Source organism: Sorex araneus, chromosome 1 (assembly GCF_027595985.1).
Source record: "Sorex araneus isolate mSorAra2 chromosome 1, mSorAra2.pri, whole genome shotgun sequence".
NCBI lineage: Eukaryota > Metazoa > Chordata > Mammalia > Eulipotyphla > Soricidae > Sorex > Sorex araneus.
The window spans coordinates 157806165-157824864 of NC_073302.1; the positions used below are offsets into that span (position 1 = coordinate 157806165).

General features: G+C 42.7%; 1 protein-coding gene across 1 annotated transcript in view; it reads left to right on the forward strand.

Moving 5' to 3' along the window:
• The window catches only part of RASGRF2 (Ras protein specific guanine nucleotide releasing factor 2), a 265637-nt gene that overhangs the window by 76227 nt on the left and 170710 nt on the right, over positions 1-18700 (forward strand). The gene's annotated exons all lie outside the window — the stretch shown is intronic.

The following is an 18700-nucleotide window of genomic DNA, read 5'->3' on the forward strand; positions in this document are numbered from 1 at the left end:
CAGCGTTCATACCAGCTTCTACAGTGCATCCCTCCTGCTTGCTCTCAAAGCTCCTGTGTGTCCTGCTTTGTGCCTGTCCTGTCCCTCACTCCCTTGGTCATCCCATAGCTCTCTGCTCGTCTCTTCCTGGTCCCCATGTATCAGAGCCAGACTCCACCTGGGGCAGCATTGCATTTTCTCTCCCTGCCACCCTGCCCTCTTCTCTTGCACATTCATTCACATTGGCATCATGTCCTTCCTTAGCATCTCCTCACAAGTAAGCCTCACGGGCCCCTTCTCCTGAGACCCATGGCAGGTGTGCACTACATGTATGCGTTTAACTCTCGTACAAGCGAGGTCACTGTGAATGTGTCCCACACCTGTGATTTCTCTATCCCTCGGGCTGGACCATATCCAGAGGAAGAGGAAGAAGGGGAGGAGGAGGGCATGTTGGATCTGAATGAAACACAGTGCTAATTTCCTGGCCACCTACACCATAGAGTAGGTGGCCAGGAAATATTTTCAGATGCGTTTGTAAGAGGCTGCAGTGTTTGTTCTGAGCAAATTTAGACTGTTCTGGCACTTGAAACCTGTTCCCTCAAAGCCCTCTCCCCTCTGTTCTTCCCTCCCTTTCTATCCTCTTCCCTTTTCTTCTGGTATCTTTCTTGAACCACTTTCATTGTCCTCCTCTTTTGAGGGAAAGACATGATGCATGTTTTACATACATACATTTTTTTCTATTCCTCATAGTAATCTGAGAGGATTTTTGTTACTTACTCCCTTTTTACAGATGAGTAAGCAAAGTCCATCAAAGATCAGTAAATTGGCTTACCTCTGTAACTAATCCATAGTGATGAGATTCAAGCCCAGGTCCATCTGACTTTGGAACTTCCCACCTGTGTTCAATGTACTTTTCTTCATGTCTTTCTCTTTTTCGCTTCATTGATTCCTTCTCCTATTTCTTTTTCTCTTGGTATCTTCAGAGATGAGCATGGATTCATTAGCGTCCAAAGGTTGAGAGCAGAAGATATTATTTGCAAAATATTTCAGTGCTTTTCCTACCAGGACATCCTCTAAGTTGCGTGAGGTTGCCAGCCAAGTGCTGCTTTGCACCCAGGTCCTGGCCAAACTCACGACAAAGAAACATGGTTCAGTGGTTCTGTGGTCTTTGCCCCCAGTGCTGTCTGTCTGAGGGCTTTTTGTTCTAGATCTAGGATTAATGTAGAGTGACTTGTTGGGGAAGCTGGGTCAAGTCTTCAAAGAAGATAGAGGCATCAGGTTGGCAAGTGAGAGCCTGTGGGTTCTTGCCTGACACAATCTTGGTGATCCTTGCACTTCCTATCTATCTGGGGGGCTAATGAAGAAAATAACTTGAAACGTGTTCATTTGCCTGTTTATCTCACTCCACCACAGCCAGGTATCCATAGTTCCTACATGCCTGTGTAGCTGCCAAGTAAATATCTTGATAAGCCAACTATGGAGTGTGAGTTAATTTTAAATGGATCTAATGGATTTAAGTGGATTCAATTCTAAAGCAGAGCCTTGAGGAAGAAGGCTCTCACATTGTTCTAAGGAGTTTTCTAGGCGTCTTTGGAGAGTCTTGACTAACTGGGTTGGCAGTGCAGCACAAGGGAGTGATGCTCTTTGGACCCTGAGGTGCAGGGATACCCAGACCATCTGGCTGTGCTGGGGGCCTCCAGGGCTGGGGCCCTCAGGGCTGCACCCAGAAGTGCTTGGAGGACCATGTGGTCCTGGGAATCATACCTGGGGCAGGGGCTTGCTAAGCATGCGCCCTAACTGCTGGACTATTTCCAAGCCCAAGATAATTTTCCTTTTTATTTTCCTGCCTTTCCTTTCCAGTTGTTGCTGTTGTGATGGGTGGGAGTTTGCACATTCTAGGTTGTACTGCTCACTGGGGTTTGCACACCTGTCTCCAGTGCTCCCTGGGCCGGGTGGCGAGGGGGGTGATGAGGTGTGGGGATTCACACATGCCTGGCTATGTGCTGGAGATTGCATACTCTGTTGAGGGTCCCAGACAGCAGATTTGGTGGGACAGAGCTCAGAGCAATGTGCATGGCATTGGGTTGGGGGTGCGGGGCAAATTCATGGGTTCATGCTGGCAATGCATGAACATTATACCACTGAGCCATGTCATGCACCAGGCGCTGAGATTCTTTCATTATTTTTCCCCTTTTAAAAAAATATTTGGTCCACACTCAGATGTATTCAGGCCTACTCCTGACTCTTTACTCAGGGATCACTCCTGGTAAGTTTGGGGGTCCATCTAGGGTGCTAGGATTAATCCTAGAACTACCCACTGTACTATAGCTCCATCCTGCCTCCCTAGGAGTTTTTTCTTTAACATGGATTTTTTGTATGTTCTGTATGTAGAAGGGAATCATTCACATTTGGTTTTGATTTACATATGACCAAAACCAGAACACATGTGATCTGACTAGGAAACATAGACTTAAAAAGCCACATTAGGGGCTGGAGCGATAGCACAGCGGGTAGGGACGCAGCCGACCTGGGTTCAATTCCCAGCATCCCATATGGTCCCCTGAGTACTGCCAGGAGTGATTTTTGAGTGCAGAGCCAGGAGTAACCTCTGTGCATTGCCCAAAAAGCAAAAAAAAAAAAAAAAAAAAAAAAAAAAAAAAAAAAAAAAAGCCACATTAAAGATTTGGGTGATCCAATGGCAAAAAAGTCTCTTTTTAACTTGAAGCTTTGGTTAATCATTTTTTTTCTCTTGCTTTTCTGACTTTTTGGTCCATTACATTACATTTTTTTGGGGGGGGGGATTTTTATTTACCTGAGGTCCAGGTCTGGGATCTTTGCTAACTTTCTTTAATCTGCTTGCTTTGCACCTGAATTTTTATGACTTTTTGCACTAAGATGCTTCTTAAATGTTTGTTTCCTAGGATCCAGTGAGATTCCCCAAGAGGCTGAGTGCATGTTCACATACAGGAAGTCTGGGTTTAATTCTCAGCACCTCAGGGTTCCCTGAGCACTATCGGAAGCAATTCCTAAAGACAGGGCCTGAAGTAGCCCCTGAGTTTGAACGAGTGTGATGCCCCTAAACAAATAAATACAAAGATACAAAACCCGGGGCCGGAGCGATAGCACAGCGGGTAGGGCGTTTGCCTTGCACGCGGCCGACCCGGGTTCGATCCCCGGCATCCCATATGGTCCTCCAAGCACCGTCAGGGGTAATTCCTGAGTGCAAAACCAGGAGTAACCCCTGAGCATTGCCGGGTGTGACCCAAAAAAACAAAAACAAAAAAATAAAACAAAACAAAAAAAACTTTTCTCTTAAACAAGCAGTACCAAAACCTGGAATTAGAGAGCTAGTACAGTGAGTAGGATATTGGCCTTGCACACAGCCGACCCAGTTTTGATCCATGACACTCTATACAGTCCCCCAAGCCCTATAAGGAGTGACACCTGAACTTAGAGTCAGAGTAACCCCTGAGAATCTGAAATTCTGAAAGTTATTATCTCTGTGCTGGAGCTATAGCACAGCGGGTAGGGCATTTATCTTGCACACAGCCGACCCAGGTTCGATTTCCAGCATCCCATATGGTCCCCTGAGCACCGCCAGAGGTAATTCCTGAGTGCAGAGCCAGGAGTAACCCCTATGCATCGCTAGGTGTGACCCAAAAAGAAAAAAAAATATTATCTCTCCTGGTTTAGAACCAAGTTTTGGGTTCTAAACTTGAGAACTTTCCCCTAAGAGAAAAGTTTTAAATGCAGAAAGTTTGTTTTGTTGATTTTTCTTTTTTGAAACCCAATCTTCTGATGGTTTTAGATGATTTTTTTAACATAATATAAATATAAATTCCTTTCTGAGAAGACAAGTATTTGGTTTGTTTTGGGTTATCTTGTTTCACACCTGGTGGTGCTTAAAAGATTATATGTGGTGATTGCAGTTGAGCCAGGCTTGGCCACATGCAATGCAACTGTCTTACTTCCTATACTGTCTCTCTTCACCCAGAAGACTAGTTTGTTTTTTAAAAAATTCTTTTAATTGAATCACTGTGAAATAGAGCCTTATAGAGCTGTTTATTATTACGTTTCAGTCATACAGTATTCCCTCCACCAGTCATACACCCATCCCTCCACCAGTGTACATTTCCCAGCACCAGTGTCCCCAGTTTCTTTACCATCACCCCCACCCCACCCCTCTATGGCAGGCTCTTTCCTTCTCTCTCTCTCTGTCTCTGTCTCTTTGTCTCTCTTTCTCTCTCCTTTCAGACATTATGGTTTGCAACACAGATACTGAAAAGTTAATGGGAATATCCCTTTACCTACTTTTAACACTCAGTTCTTGTCCAGTGTGATCATTCTCAGCTATTATTGAGAATAATAATAGTTATTTTCTACAAATCCTTCTAGTTCTTTTCTACAAATCCTTCTGCAGATACTGCACAGAAGCAGACTGCTCAGTGCTGCTCTGGCTTCATCCCTGCCGTTTGCCTGGGGAGTGCTGCCTTTGTCTCCCTGGAGTGCTGCTGTTGGTTTTGTCCTTCATGGTGGAATCTCTTTGTCACAATTTGCATTCAGAGAGTCTTTTGGGATGTTGAAGGTACATGTTTTCTCCTAAAATCTGGCCCTGAAAAAAATTTTTTTTAATTAGCATTATCATTTTGAAACTTTGACTTGATCCAGAGAATTTTTTTTAGTTTGGTTTCATGTTGGTCAGTAACACATTTTTCTAGAACACTAGCATATGAAAAAGATCATCCCATCACATATTGTTGGCATCAGTTGTTATGCCAGTTTTAGTCTGAGGCCAGAGTATTTTAGTAGCAACAGAGTCCATGCTTATCTCACAAAATGGTTTGCTTATTAGCTATGGAACTTTGGACAATCCCAGTAACTTGGTGTTTCTTTTTTGTTCTCTTGGTCATATCATTCCATCATGGTGGGCTTGGTTAGAAACACTAGGGCAATAAAAACCTCTTGTGTAGTTAGTTTTGGATTCTTAGTGTTCACTGATTGAATAAATGATGCCCATGTTCATCTGCTGGAATGGGACCAAGTGAAACCTTGGCCATTAGAAGGGGACTAGAAATAGGTCTTAGGGGGTAGAAGAGCCAAGTCACTTCCCAGTGTGATCTAAGCCTAATACTCAAAGGATTTGTGATTTTCCAGTTGGAAATGAGAGGTGGAGGGAAGCACTTCAGAGTTTTAAGCGGTGGCCTTGAAGGGGCTCCTGGTCACGTGAATAAGTGAATATGAGCAGGATCAGATCAGGCTCCCATGTTCAAGTGGTGCCAATACTGGGGAGAAGAAATGGAGACTAAGAGAAAATCTGTGGACTGTGGGGAGCTGTGCGATGCTGAGGGGTCTTTTAAGGAAGTGGTATATGAGCAATAAATCTTAGGAGGGTCCAGAAGAAGGAAGATGCTACCTGAAAGATGAATTGGCTTTGGGTTATTAGTGGCTTTGAAGGGCTTGTGAGACGCTCCTGATTGGGATGTCTGGTCTAGCATGCCATGGATTTGGCAGAGTTGTGTTTGCTCATTTGCTCTGCAAGGAGAGACAGATGCTTTCAATATTTGGGACTGCCCCACTGTTTTTGTTTTGTTCTGCTTGCTTTGCACCTCCTCTAATTGAAAGCACTCAAGGACCCGTCCATTCTCTTCCCTTTTCTCAGTATGTGCCTGTGGCAGGTGGACCATAGACTTTCTTCAGTGAGGAGAGTATCTTCAGGGAAGAGCTGAAAAGGGGCTGTGCATCTATTCCAGAGAGCTGATGGCAGACTTTGGTTGGCACCGACTTGCTTGCCATCCTTCACTCTGTCAGCACCTAACTCGATGAGTAGAGAGACTTAATCCTCCAGTTAAGTCTTTCAATTAAGCTGTGGCCTCTTTTCCAGTAAAAAATGCTAATTCGGCCACTTAGGTCTGTTTTTCATCTATAGTCCTTTTTATTGCATGCTCCTGAGTCAGCCCATTGTTCAGTCACTTCTCTTATGTGTGTCTTTCCTACTCCCTGCTAACATGTGTGAACACACACATGTACCCACACATATTACCACTACCACACCACCACGACCACCAGGATGAATGAAGAAAACACCTCGTTCTGGGGCTAGGGAGAGAGAGCTCAATGGACTGAGCTCATGCATTGCATGTGAGCGGTTTGACCCCATATTGTCCCTTGAGCATAGAACTAGAATAACCCCTGAGCACTACCAAGTGTGACTTGAAAAGCAAAAGGAACACCTAATTTTTGTAACTTGGATAGGGACTTAATTTGGAGTATATAATATAAAACCTGTATGGGACTAGAGGGATAGTACATGGTTTAAGGCACTTGCCTTGCTTGTGGCTTAGCTGAGTTTGATTTCTAGTACCATGTGGCTTCCTGAGTACAGCTGGGTGCAGCCTCCAGACACAGAGTCAGGAGTATCCCCCAGACACACCTGTGTATGGGCACCAGCGCTCCCCAGAAAAAGAATTCTATCACTGAAGTCCACTGTGTGTATCATAACATCTCCATTACATAAGGTTTTATAGGATGTTCATGGAGAAATACCTGATGAATGAGAAAAGAGTGGGACATAAAAAATTGAAAATGCTTCATATATGCCAAAAAACTCCCAGGATTAGAAAATAAAAAATGATATATACGTGTTATGGCTAATGACATCATGAAGTCATATTCCATATTCATATAGCAGTAAGATCCCACAAATATTAAACTGAAGATAGGTGTTGTGTTTATCTGAATTATACATAAGTTAAGAATTTACAATATAGGGGCTGGAGCGATAGCATAGCGGGTAGGGCGTTTGCCTTGCACGCGGCCAACCTGGGTTCGAATCCCAGCATCCATATGGTTCCCTGAGCACCGCCAGGAGTAATTCCTGAGTGCAAAGCCAGGAGTAACCCCTGTGCATCGCTGGGTGTGACCCAAAAAGCAAAAAACAAAAACAAACAAAGAAGAATTTACAATATAGGGGCTGGAATGATAGAGGTAGGGTGTTTGCCTTGCACGTGGCTGACCCGGGTTCAATTCCCAGCATACCGTATGGTCCCCTGAGCACCACCAAGAGTAATTCCAAGTGCCTGAGCCAGGATTAACCCCTGTGCATCGCTAGGTGTAACCCAAAAAGGAAGAAAAAAAAGAATTTGCAATATATATAAATTATATATTATATATTAATATATTGCATGCAAGGCAAGCACCCTACACTCTGAACATTCTTCAGCCTTGTGATTCTTTTTTCTATGCAGGTAGGGAGTTTGCCTTGCATGCAGCTGACTTGGGTTTGATTCTTCCTTCCCTCTCGGAGAGCTCGGCAAGCTACAGGGAGTATGTCGCCTGCACGGCAGAGCCTGGCAAGCTACCTGTGGCATATTTGATATGCCAAAAACAGTAACACAAGTCTCACAATGGAGACGTCACTGGTGCCTACTCGAGAAAATCGATGAAGAATGGGACGACAGTGCTACAGTGCTACATATTAATATATATTAATAACCTAAGAACTCGATCTGTTCTTTGCCTTTAGATTTGCCACAGTGAAAGAAAAACCAATATTCTCTTCGAGCCTGAAAAGTGCAAAAACAAAAGCAAAAGGGTAGTATGTTTGCAAACCATGCCAGCTGGTTGGGCAATAGAACTTGCTTTCTCTAGGGGAGAAGTAGGGTTTGCATTTTCTCACGTTCAGCCCTCCCTTGCTTTCACCGTCACTGCTCTTTCCTGACAGTGCTTTTGCTTACAAGGCCTGTCTTTATGAGCACACAGCTTCTACTATAGGGCGACTCAGCTGAGCTTGCATTCATCGACACCCCTGCCTTGCAACCTACCCCCCCCTATACCCCAGTGCTCCATACACACCACAGCAGTTGGCCTTGTTTCTGCCCTGGCTTTTCTTATGTTTGCTTTCTCTCTTTCATCATAAAACACAGTATAAAAAGCCACCCTTAGAGGTAGTATAGCAGGTAGGATACTTGCCTGGCATGTGGCTAACCCCAGGTTTATGGGATTAACCCAGATTACCTGTACCCCATATGGTCCTCTGAACCTTCCAGGAGTAAGCCCTGAGTGCAGGGCCAGGAGTAAGTCCTGAGCACTGTCAGATATGACTGGTCCCCAATTCACGCAGAAAAAGCTGCCTCTAGACCCCACGGCCTTTATGGCAGTACCTCTTTGGGATGGGCCTGTGAAGGCTTAGGGAGGAAAGGTTGGGCCATTCTCCTGGGGCACACACTGCCTGGTGATGGGTTTCTCTTCCTGCCTTTGGCATGCTTGTCACCTGCTTTCCAAAGTGTTTCTACATATCACTGTATCACTGTACCAATGTCATCCTGTTGGTCATCAATTTGCTCAAGTGGGCACCAGTAACGTCTCCATTCGTCCCAGCCCTGAGATTTTAGCAGCCTCTCTTTACTCGTTTTTCCCCCAGCGGTGCTGCATTGGAGGCTCTTTCAGGGTAAGGGAAATGAGACCCATCGTTGTTACTGTATTTGGCATATAAAATATGTCACGGAGAGCTTGCCAGGCTCTGCTGTGCGGGTAGAATGCTCTCAGTACCTTAACAGGTTCTCCGAGAAGGAAAACTAGGCTATAAACGGTCTCATGGCCTCAAATGCGGCTACATGCTTCCAGGAGCGTTTTATAGTCCTGGATCTTGACCGTTGATGGGATTACACAGTACTGGGGCAGTTTGTGGGTGTGGCTGCCAAACTACTGGAAAATAGCGGGTCTGGATGGAGGAAGCCCAGTCCCAATCCAAGCAGGTTTGGAGATGTCAGCCCCAGGTCCCACACATCTGGGTTCCTCTGCCGATTCCTTCATGCATGAGGCTCGTCCAAACGTGTGGGGAGTATATGTTTCTACATATACAGCAGCTTTCTCTTTCTATTTAATATGTACTTATTTTTCAATTGTGTAACTGATGTAAACTGAAATAATGCGTAAGTGTATGCTTCTTGTTTGGGGTCCACACCCAGTGGTGCTTGTGGGTTTCTTCTCGTATATAGTGTTCAGGGGATCATGTGGTACCGGAGATGGACATACATACAAAGCTTTGCATTTCATTCAGTCTGCTGAGCTATATCTTTATCCCCAAAGATATATAAAATAAAAAATTGTCATTTGCATTCATGACCATCCCTTCGCATGCATCTTTTGAGCCCCGAAACACACTTAATGCCTCAGAAGTATTGACTGCTAAAGTCTAGAATTTTGTTTTTCTGTAAATTTCCAATGTATTAAAATATTATTTATGCATTTTTTTCACTATTCACAGAAGTATCAACTTTCATTTGATAGAAATTGGGAGAATGTTTACTTTTGTTTAACATTAAGATATAGGTACCAAATTTTCCCTTGAAACTACCTTTTCCTTTGCTTCTCAGCTATCACTCCCTCCACTTAGCATTCTCCTCCTTTGATAATTTCCTCTTCTTCTTTCTGTCTCTTGTGCTCCGTCTCTTTCTTCAGTGTCACATGGTCCCTCTTCTCTCTTCATTTGGCATCTGCTCCCAATATCTCCCCTGCAGGTCAGATCAATATCTGTACCCCATGCTTCTCTCTGCTGGATATCATGCTAAGTGCACCACCAACCTTTCACTGACTTGTCACCACAGCTCATGAGGCAGGTGATATGATCTCCTTTGAATTTGAAGTCTGAGACCAATAAAATCACCACTTGAAGGTCACCAGTCTAGTACATAGCAGAGTCAGAATTCAAATCTAGGTCATACTTAACTCCTAAGCCTGTGTGTCTATGTATTTGACACCACAGTTGATTGCCTTCACAGTATGTTGAAATTCACAAATACACACTTTTCTATACTGAACTGTCTATGTATCATCTCTGCTTAGGTGTTCAGAGTTACTGGATACTCAGCGAGTTCAAAACCAGACTAAAATTTTTTCCCCAATTTATCTAAGTTTTCTATCTGTTCAGTCTCTCAAACCAGCAGCCACTGCTTACATCTGTCCAACCACCATTTGTGGATTCCAGCCCTGGGACATCTGGTCTCCATGTTTCTTGTGGCCACCTGCTGGGCTGTGCTCAGCTGTCTCACCTGCTTCCCTTCCAAGTTGGCCTCCTAATCCATTCTCCAGGGATTTCCAAAGGGATTTTTCATAAGAGAACGTCTGATCTGCTAGAAAAAAATATCCACAAATTCCTTTAGTTATTTTCATTATTGTATTCACTTTGCTTCTTATGAAAGAAAAATCCCAACAGATGTCAACTAGAGATCACCATATAATGGCTCTCCAGGATGCTTTCAAGAAAATGTACTCACTAATTTGTTGGTATCTATCACTGCCCTACTGTGCTCTAGATACAGTGGATCAGTTCAATCATGTCTCCTCCTGAGTGGAATGTTATGCTCTTGCCTCTCCCTCCTGCGTTCTGGGTTGTGGACTTCATAAGGAGTTCTCAGGGCAGCATCTTCCCTCCAGCCTCACCCTCAGAACTCAGCTCTTAGTCAGTTGTTTATCCTCCCCCTCTCCTTCCTCCCTTGCAGAAAGGACTGTCCATTTTCTACTTTGAGTTTCCACTATAACCTCTATTATTCTCAAAGCACCCCAGATTCTTGCATGGTTTTGCTCTCTTTCTGTCATCCTGAATTCCTTCAAAGCGAACATAGGCGAACATAGGATCCAAGAGATAACTCAGTGGACTTAGCACGTGCTTGTTTTGCTTGAAATACAAGAACTAGGTTCAGTTCCAGGTTTTCCATGGTCCCTCAGCATCTCTGGGAGAGACCCCTGGGCACCCAGCTGGCAGTAGACTCTGAGCACTAGCTGTGTCCCCCCCCCCCCAAAAAAAAAGGGGGAAATCACATGTATACTTTTCATCACTTGTCCCTTTCCCTGGCACAGTGCCCAGATACTTTTCAGAAATGTAGTGCCAGTTAATTGCCCTTTGTGAGGTCACGAGAAAGCTGCAATCGTGAAATATTTTTTATTATACCAATGGACAAAAATGGCATCTGAACAAGCCTTTCCTTGACTATTGGTGAGATAAACTTTATTTTTTTGCTTTTGTTCATATGTGTCTCTATTTATTTCTTATATGAATTATTATTGCATGCCCGTTTTCCACTTTTTCTACTCCTTTTACCTTTTTATTTATAAGCGCTTTGTATTTTCAATGTTGTTTTCTGGTTTAGGGGATATGGTGCAGTGACATAGCACTTGCTTCACATGTGTGAGTCCCCAGGTTTGATTCCTAACATGGAAAAGGAAAAAAAGGGAAATTAGCTTTCATAATTTTTGTAAATTACTCTGTACTGATTTTTGGAGAGGATATCACATAAGTTTATAATTTTTTTCTGCAGGGATTTTACTATAGTGCAATGAAAATAAATTGCTTTGTGGCAGGTGGTTTTATTATTTAAAAATCTTTATTACTGAAACTTTGAGATAGCATTTAAATACCATAAAATTCTTTATGTGCGCTTTAGGGGTCTTGACCTATTCCAGGGTTGTGCAAGAGGGCTGGAAAGATAATACACGGGTTCAGGCACTCACCTTGCACCTAGCTGACCCAATCAGATCCCTGACACTGCATACCATTAGGACTGATCTTATTTGTTAATGTGTGCATACTAATTTATTTATTTTGTGGACATGTGTCCTCACTTCTCTGGGTCTAGACCCAAAAGTAGAATTATTGGATTATGCCATAACTCAAGTTTTATTTTGTGAGGAACTCCCAAACTTTGTCCAGGTGAGGGGTCCATTTCGCATTTCTGCAAGCCTCGACCGAGGGCTCCAGGTTTGCTAGTACCCGTTCCTAGTATTGATTTCAGAGTCTTGTAGTTTTAAGTATGAAAATTATGAACCTATACTCATCCATTCAGGTTGAATAAATATAATTAGATGTAGTCCCTTGCTAAACATTTTTGGTGAACATAAGGAAAATACCACTAATATTTATTTATGCTTATTTAGAAATGAAAGTTTCTCTGTTAGGAAAGAACTACCAGTATCAATGATGATAAAAAGCATTTGCTTACATTTTTAAATAGAGTATCGCAAAATATATTTACTTTGGGGCTGAGGTGATCACTCAGGGGGCTAGAGCACAAACTTTGCCTTCCCAAGGTCTGAGTTCAATCCCCAACACACAATAGTCTCCTGAGCACCACCAGGAGTGACCCCCAAGAACCAAAGCTTGGAGTAGCCCTTGAGCGCAGCTGTGACCTCCCCCCAAACCAAAAACATACTCTTACAGTATTCTTTAATATTTATTTGTCCTAGAGTAAGAATTGCACTTTTCTTGACTTTTTATTGTATTTTCATGTGATATTATTTCTTTTTGCAATATTTTGATATGTAATTTTGCTTTATAAATGATTATCGACAACTTTTCATGGGCCCTGAGTTAGTCACATGTTTGAGGCATGAATAAACCAGCTCTAAACTGGAAGGAAGGTACAGTTTTTCAGACAGGAGCTTTCATCTTCTTTTGATCTCTCTGAACAGAAAAACTGGAGTTTTCACTTGTAAAGGACTCTCAGGAGAGCCTGTCCGTAGAGAGAGTGATGGCGGGGTGACAAGGTGAGAGTCCCAGCACAGTCAAGCACTGGGTAGAGGGGCAGGGACGTGGCTCAAGTAGAACTTATGTCTTGCCTCTGAGATTCTGAACTCGATCCCAGGACCACATAGAGCCCTGAGCATTGCTGGGTGTGGTCCTGTAGCAACGACAATTTAAAAAATTATATAGAGAGATATCATAGATAGATAGATAGATAGATAGATAGATAGATAGATAGATAGATGTCCCTGATAGTACATGGTGTGGCCCCCAAACCAAGAAATATAGACATATGCTGCACACATATGTAGGTTTTGGAAGACGGTTTAGGCCACACCCAGTGATACTCAGAGTTCTAGTCCTGGCTCTGTGCTCAAGAATCACTTCTAGTGGTGCTTAGGGGACCATACCCAGTGGCAGGGATTGAATTTGGTCGGCCACGTGTAAGGCAAGTGCTTATTCCTGCACTATCTCTCTAGACCGTGAAACATATCCAACTATTGATTAGCCAGTGCATTGAAATTATTTTTATTTATTTATTTTTAAATTTTATTTTATTGAATCACCATGACAAAAGTTACAAAGCTTTCAGGTTTAAGTCTCAGTCATATAATGATCAAACCCCCATCTCTTCACCAGTGCAGCTGTTCCCCCACCAAGAACCCCAATATACCCCCCTCGCACCCCACCCCCACACCTGAGTGGCCAATGATCTTCACTTTATTCTCTCTATACTTTGGATACATTCAATATTTCAACAGAGAACTGATTATTATTATTTGGAATTTTCCCCAACAATCAAACCTTCTGAAAAGGCTTCATTTGATAGTTTGTTTTCCATTGCTGAGAATGAAGATTATAGGAGCTCTCACGAGGGCGTGAAGGTTTTGGATTTCTGTTGTTTTAGCTCAGCTCACAGTCTAGATGCATTTCTATAAGTCTCTGGGTGCCAAAATGGGTTAGTAGACCTCCTGGATCATAGTCTTTAAGGATGGATTGAAATTATTGATGTAGGAAAATTGAGAGTACATTTTCGGGCAGGGGGGATTTGTGGTGTTAGTATTGGCTACACCTGGTGTTGCTTGAGGCAAGCGCTCTTACTGCTGTGCAAGACAATTGTGTGAGAGGACTGTGAGTAAGGCTGTGGAGCACTGGGTTCAGGTGAGTGTGGCCGCTGCCTGGGCTCACCTGGTTCAGACACCAAGTGCACTGCTGTGTCCACTGCTGGGCTTTCCCAGTTCCCAGAGACAATCTGCACCTGGGACAGGAGGATTTTAAGTCCCATAAGACTGAGCATAGTCCAGAACTCAAAGGAGATTTAGGCTAAAGTCGCTAGGATGAGGTCATAAGTAAGGCCAGCGATTTTATTTTGCACCCTCCTCTGGATACTTCAGAATTCTACCTGGGTGTTTTCTTTCTTTGTCGGGGGGTTGCTGATGGTGGGATGGGGGTGTCTTTTTCTAATCTTTTTTAAAAATTAAAGTAAGTCAGTTTGGTTTTGATTATAAATATTGCGCATGAATATTTTACTCCCAATTATATGCTGCAAACTTGCCATCTGTTGGTTCTCGGCAGATGAGTCTGGCTTTCATCAGGTTGATTTATACAGCTTCATTTTGTTATTTCCCCTGGCAGTCAGAATCCATTTCCCCCCTGGTAGACTGTAAGCTAAATAATAAAAAATTCAAAATAAGAGGGGCCCAGGGATGGGGCTCAGTGGTAGAATCCCGCTCTGCAGGCGTGAGGCCGTGAGTTTGATCTCCAGCACCGTTGCACGTGCAGAGCGTCTTCCCAGTGGCACTGCTGCGGTGATCCCCAGAGCCAAGAAAAAGCGTGTGCTCCCTCATGCCCCACAGCCAGGTGTGCTAGCATTGCCACCAAGCATGTGACTCCCTGCTGAGTCCATTAACTAAGTGGGAGCATGGAAGAAATGGAAATGGGATACAAAGTTGAGGAGACATCCCAGTAGGGATAGCAAGCTAAAGAGATTTTTTAAATAGGATAATATGGAAATTGTAAGAAATTAATTTGGGGTAGAGGGACCTCGGGCCACTGGGCCACACCCAGTGGTACTGGGGTTGCACCTGGGGAAGCTCAGGGGTCCAGAGGCAAAGCCAGGGGTCAAATCAGGACCAGCCACATGTGATGCAAGTGCTTCAATCCTTGTACAGTCCCTCTGGTCCTGAAGTGAAAAATTTTATGTAAAGAGTAAACTATTCATAATAAACTATTGTATTTATTTTCAGTTATCTCATTTTTTCCTTCACCTGATCATGACCTTTCACTTAAGGAAAGAATGTGTTCCAGGTTCTGTGCCATGGCTGGACTCATCTTTGATATTTTGGTCTGGATTATTGTGGTACCTCCAGCTGCGCTGTTTTTGGGTGCATCCTTCTGGGCCTTCCTCATCTTTTCTCATCTCAGCAGCATGTGTGAACCTGTTAAAAGGTCAGGACTTGCTGCTACTGCCCAAAGCTCTGCCTCTCACAGTTGGGGAAAGCCTGAGGCTATACATCTTTGCTGACCCTACAGTTCCTTACTGGCAGTAAGGACCGGGTCCTTATTATACCTCTCTTCATCCTCAGTGACCCTGCCCCTGGCCATTCCTCCAGGGTCATACACCTCCTAGCCCAGCACTTTTGCTTTGCTGATGCTTCACTTGCTGCCATGGCCCCTTTCTCAAGTGTCTGCTCCAGTGCGGCCTTCTCCCTTTATAGATTGAGAGACTTCCCTTCCCTACCATCTAGTCACCCTTTTGCGAAAAATTTAAGTGCTAACCAGGTAGTATTTATAATTTTCTCTTTATTTATTGTCTTTTGCTTTCCTCAACTCTGACAGATTCAGGGCATAGATTTTCCCTCTTCTCTCTTGACTCCTTGGATGCAGTGCTTTGACTGACCTTGCTACCAATGAAAATGGAAAGAAAGAAGGAGTTTGGAGTCATAGAAACAGAGAGAAGGAAATAAACATCACTTACGATCCTATCTCACAGACTAACAGCCATTAGAATGTTGTGTCTTTTATGTGGTTAATAATGTAGAGATACTGGGAAATACAAAAAAAGCACAGAAGAAGTAATTAGCAATCACCCCTAATTGCTCCAGTCAGAGAAATCTTGCCTTTTGGTGTTTTGATATGTCTTTTGCTAAAAGTGCAAAAATGCATTTTCTTTCTTTCTGTTCCCTCTTCACCAACCTCTTCCATCTGTGTATATTCATAATTTCTCTCTGCATACTTTAATATACTGGGGGTTGCTTTGATAAAGATATTGTTTTGTTGAAGATCTTTGTGGGTGACTCTGTTTCTCTTGGGTTAGATTATTTGATGTGAAAATACTCTGGGAATAAAGAGAATGCAAAGGGAATATCTTCTTTTTGACCTGCCAGAATGTATTTTATGATACTTTCTGCTATCTAAGAAAGGCCCATTTTCAGGATGATGAAAGAATCCAGCCAGAATACTTTGGATGATGCTGGGTGCTATTATTTGCCGGAACTCTTGGGGGTAGAGTGCTGGTGTGATGGATAGGGTGCTTGCCCTGCACATTGCCGACCCAGGTCCCTTGAGCCCTGCTAGGAGTGATTCCTGAGTGCCAAGCCAGGAGTAAACTGTGAGCATCATCAAGTGTGGCACAAAACAAACAAACAAAAGGGCAAAACTATTTACCAAACTTTATAAAGATTTCTGTGCTTTTTCAATTAAGTAGGCCTTTTTTTCTAAATTTATCAATTATACATATAGTCTATAAAGTTGTTTTGTTTATTTCATGATTACTAATTTTAGGCAGTATTATTGGCACCCTACAATAGAGATGAAGAATTTAACACCTTTATAATAAATCTTATCCCCACCCTTGGTCCCGTCTGTTTTTGTCACTTACGAATTCTTGCCTCTTAAATTGTTTGACTTTATTTTTTAAAGATAATTTAACTAAACCTCTATTAATATATCAACTTGGTACATACATGAATCCCTAATAGGAGCTCTACTTAGATTGCAAATTGAGACATTTAGTGTAGTTTTTGTTTGTGTGTATTTTTGGAAGGGGGAAGGAGTTTGTCCCCACCTGGTATGCATAGAGCTACTCCTGTCTCTGTGCTCGGTGGTTTACAGGGGATTTAACCCAGCATGCAAAACATACACTCATCCCTAGAGCTAGCTCTGCAGCCCTATTTAATGTGTTTTTTTATGATTTTTTTCTCTCCTCTAATATGAGTTTTTATTACTTTCATTAGTATTTATTATCTTCTTTTTTAAATTTTATTGAATCATCGTGAGATAGTTACAAGCTTTCGTGTTTGAGTTACGGTCATACAATGATCAAATATCTATCCCTCCACCAGTGCACATTTAAAACCTTTAGTTTTTGTTGTCTAAACTGAGTTGTTGATCCTGAACATCGGGGGAGAAAGAGGGCATTTACATCATGGTTATACAAATACTATGCACCGAAGCATCAAAATTAAAGGTCCTCATATGCAATAAAATATTTGCTCCCTGGAGGGAAGTCTTGCATGAAGCAGTAGTGTATGATTGGGTCCTGGCTTCCTTTTCTTCCTCTGGCTGGTATTCTTATAGTCTTTGTTTTCTGTTTGTTTGGTTAGAGAGCCTTGTGATAATTTTATCTCTGTTTAGCAAACTGTTTTTGTCTGAAATTTCTACTTGGTCAGTTAATGGGTTGCCTAGATGTTCTTATTTAGGTTCAAAATATTTCTACTTCAGTTTATTGAGATCTAGAGTTCCAGTGCCTGGCATGCAGATGAGGAGTAAGTCAGCTTGAGTTCACTTTCTTTAGATAACCTTTGGTTCCTTCTCGAAAGCTCTCATGGCTTTCTCTATCCTTAGAGTTTCTGACACTGTATCAGGATATTGCAGGGCATGAAATATTTTCATTTATTTCCTGTGGCTCTTAGGGAACCTTTCCATTTAAACTGTACCTTGTTCAGTTCAGGGAGGGTTTGGTGTTGAGTTTCTGGACTCAGTTCCACTGGATCTGTGGAGACACACCCTCACCAACACACATTTCTGACACTGAAGCATCGGATCCACAGGATAAGGGCTTGGGATAGTATATGTCTCAAATGCCTCACTGTTTCTTGAAAGTGTCTTTATCTTTAGAGACCAAGGGTTTCTTTGAACCCCTCTTCAGATCTGATTCATTTGCAAGAATGGCACATAGAACACAGTGGCCTAGAGGGTCAAAAAACCCATTTGTCGTCTGTTTTTCACAAATAAGACTAAAAAGTATGAGTGAGCAGCAAGATGGGGAGCAATATAAAGCAAGATGTGGGGAATAGGCAGAGTTTCTATGCCCTCAAGAGGCATGCATTCTTCTCCAGATTGCCACATGCGCACTGACCTGAAAGCTCTCTGAAGCCCTCTCTTCTTGTTCCCCTTATCCCTTCATGAAGAGTTTTTTACTTAGGCAGGATTAATGAGCATAATGGCAGTTGGCAACTGAACATCCAGCCATTCCTTCCTACAGGTTAGGGAGATGGAAATAAAAGTTATACTCTCTATTCGTGTTGGTTGCCCTGGCAACCAGACCTAGTTCTCAGGTGTTTCCCAAAAGTTCCTTAGCTGACATAAGGAGATGCACCTTTATCTCTCACAACACTCAGGAAATTCCAAGGCTTTTGACGAAGTGTGAGACAAACTGCCAGTAAAATGTATTTTAATCACCTGAATAACCACATACATAATTTCTTAGAAATCACAATGATACAGTGATTTTTTTCCACTTCTTGTTGATTTCATCCCCATCAAGACATATTTTTCCCTGTTGGAGCTTACTTAAGATAGACACTTGATCTTTTGTCTCTGTACTCTCCCCATTGCTCATTGCTCAATTTTCTTTTTGTATTTTTGTTCAGTATTTTTGATATCTCCATCCACCCAGCTTGGTTTTAATCCATGTACATCCATTGACCTGTAGAGTTTGAATGATTGCTTTCTACATTTAAGAACTCTTTTTGAAGTTATCCGGTTCTTCTTTTCCAAGAGCCCGAGGGGTTTGGAAGTGGACTCTCTTCCATCCTGACCTCCAGAGGAGAATGTGTCTGAAAAACACCTGATGATAGTAGCTTTGTGAGATCCCAAGCTGCTATCTACCAAGCCCGAGCTGGACTCCTGATTCCCAGAACTGTAACTAAACATGTGTGTTTTACACCATAGAAAAAGTCATGCAGTGTATTTCAGTCCATC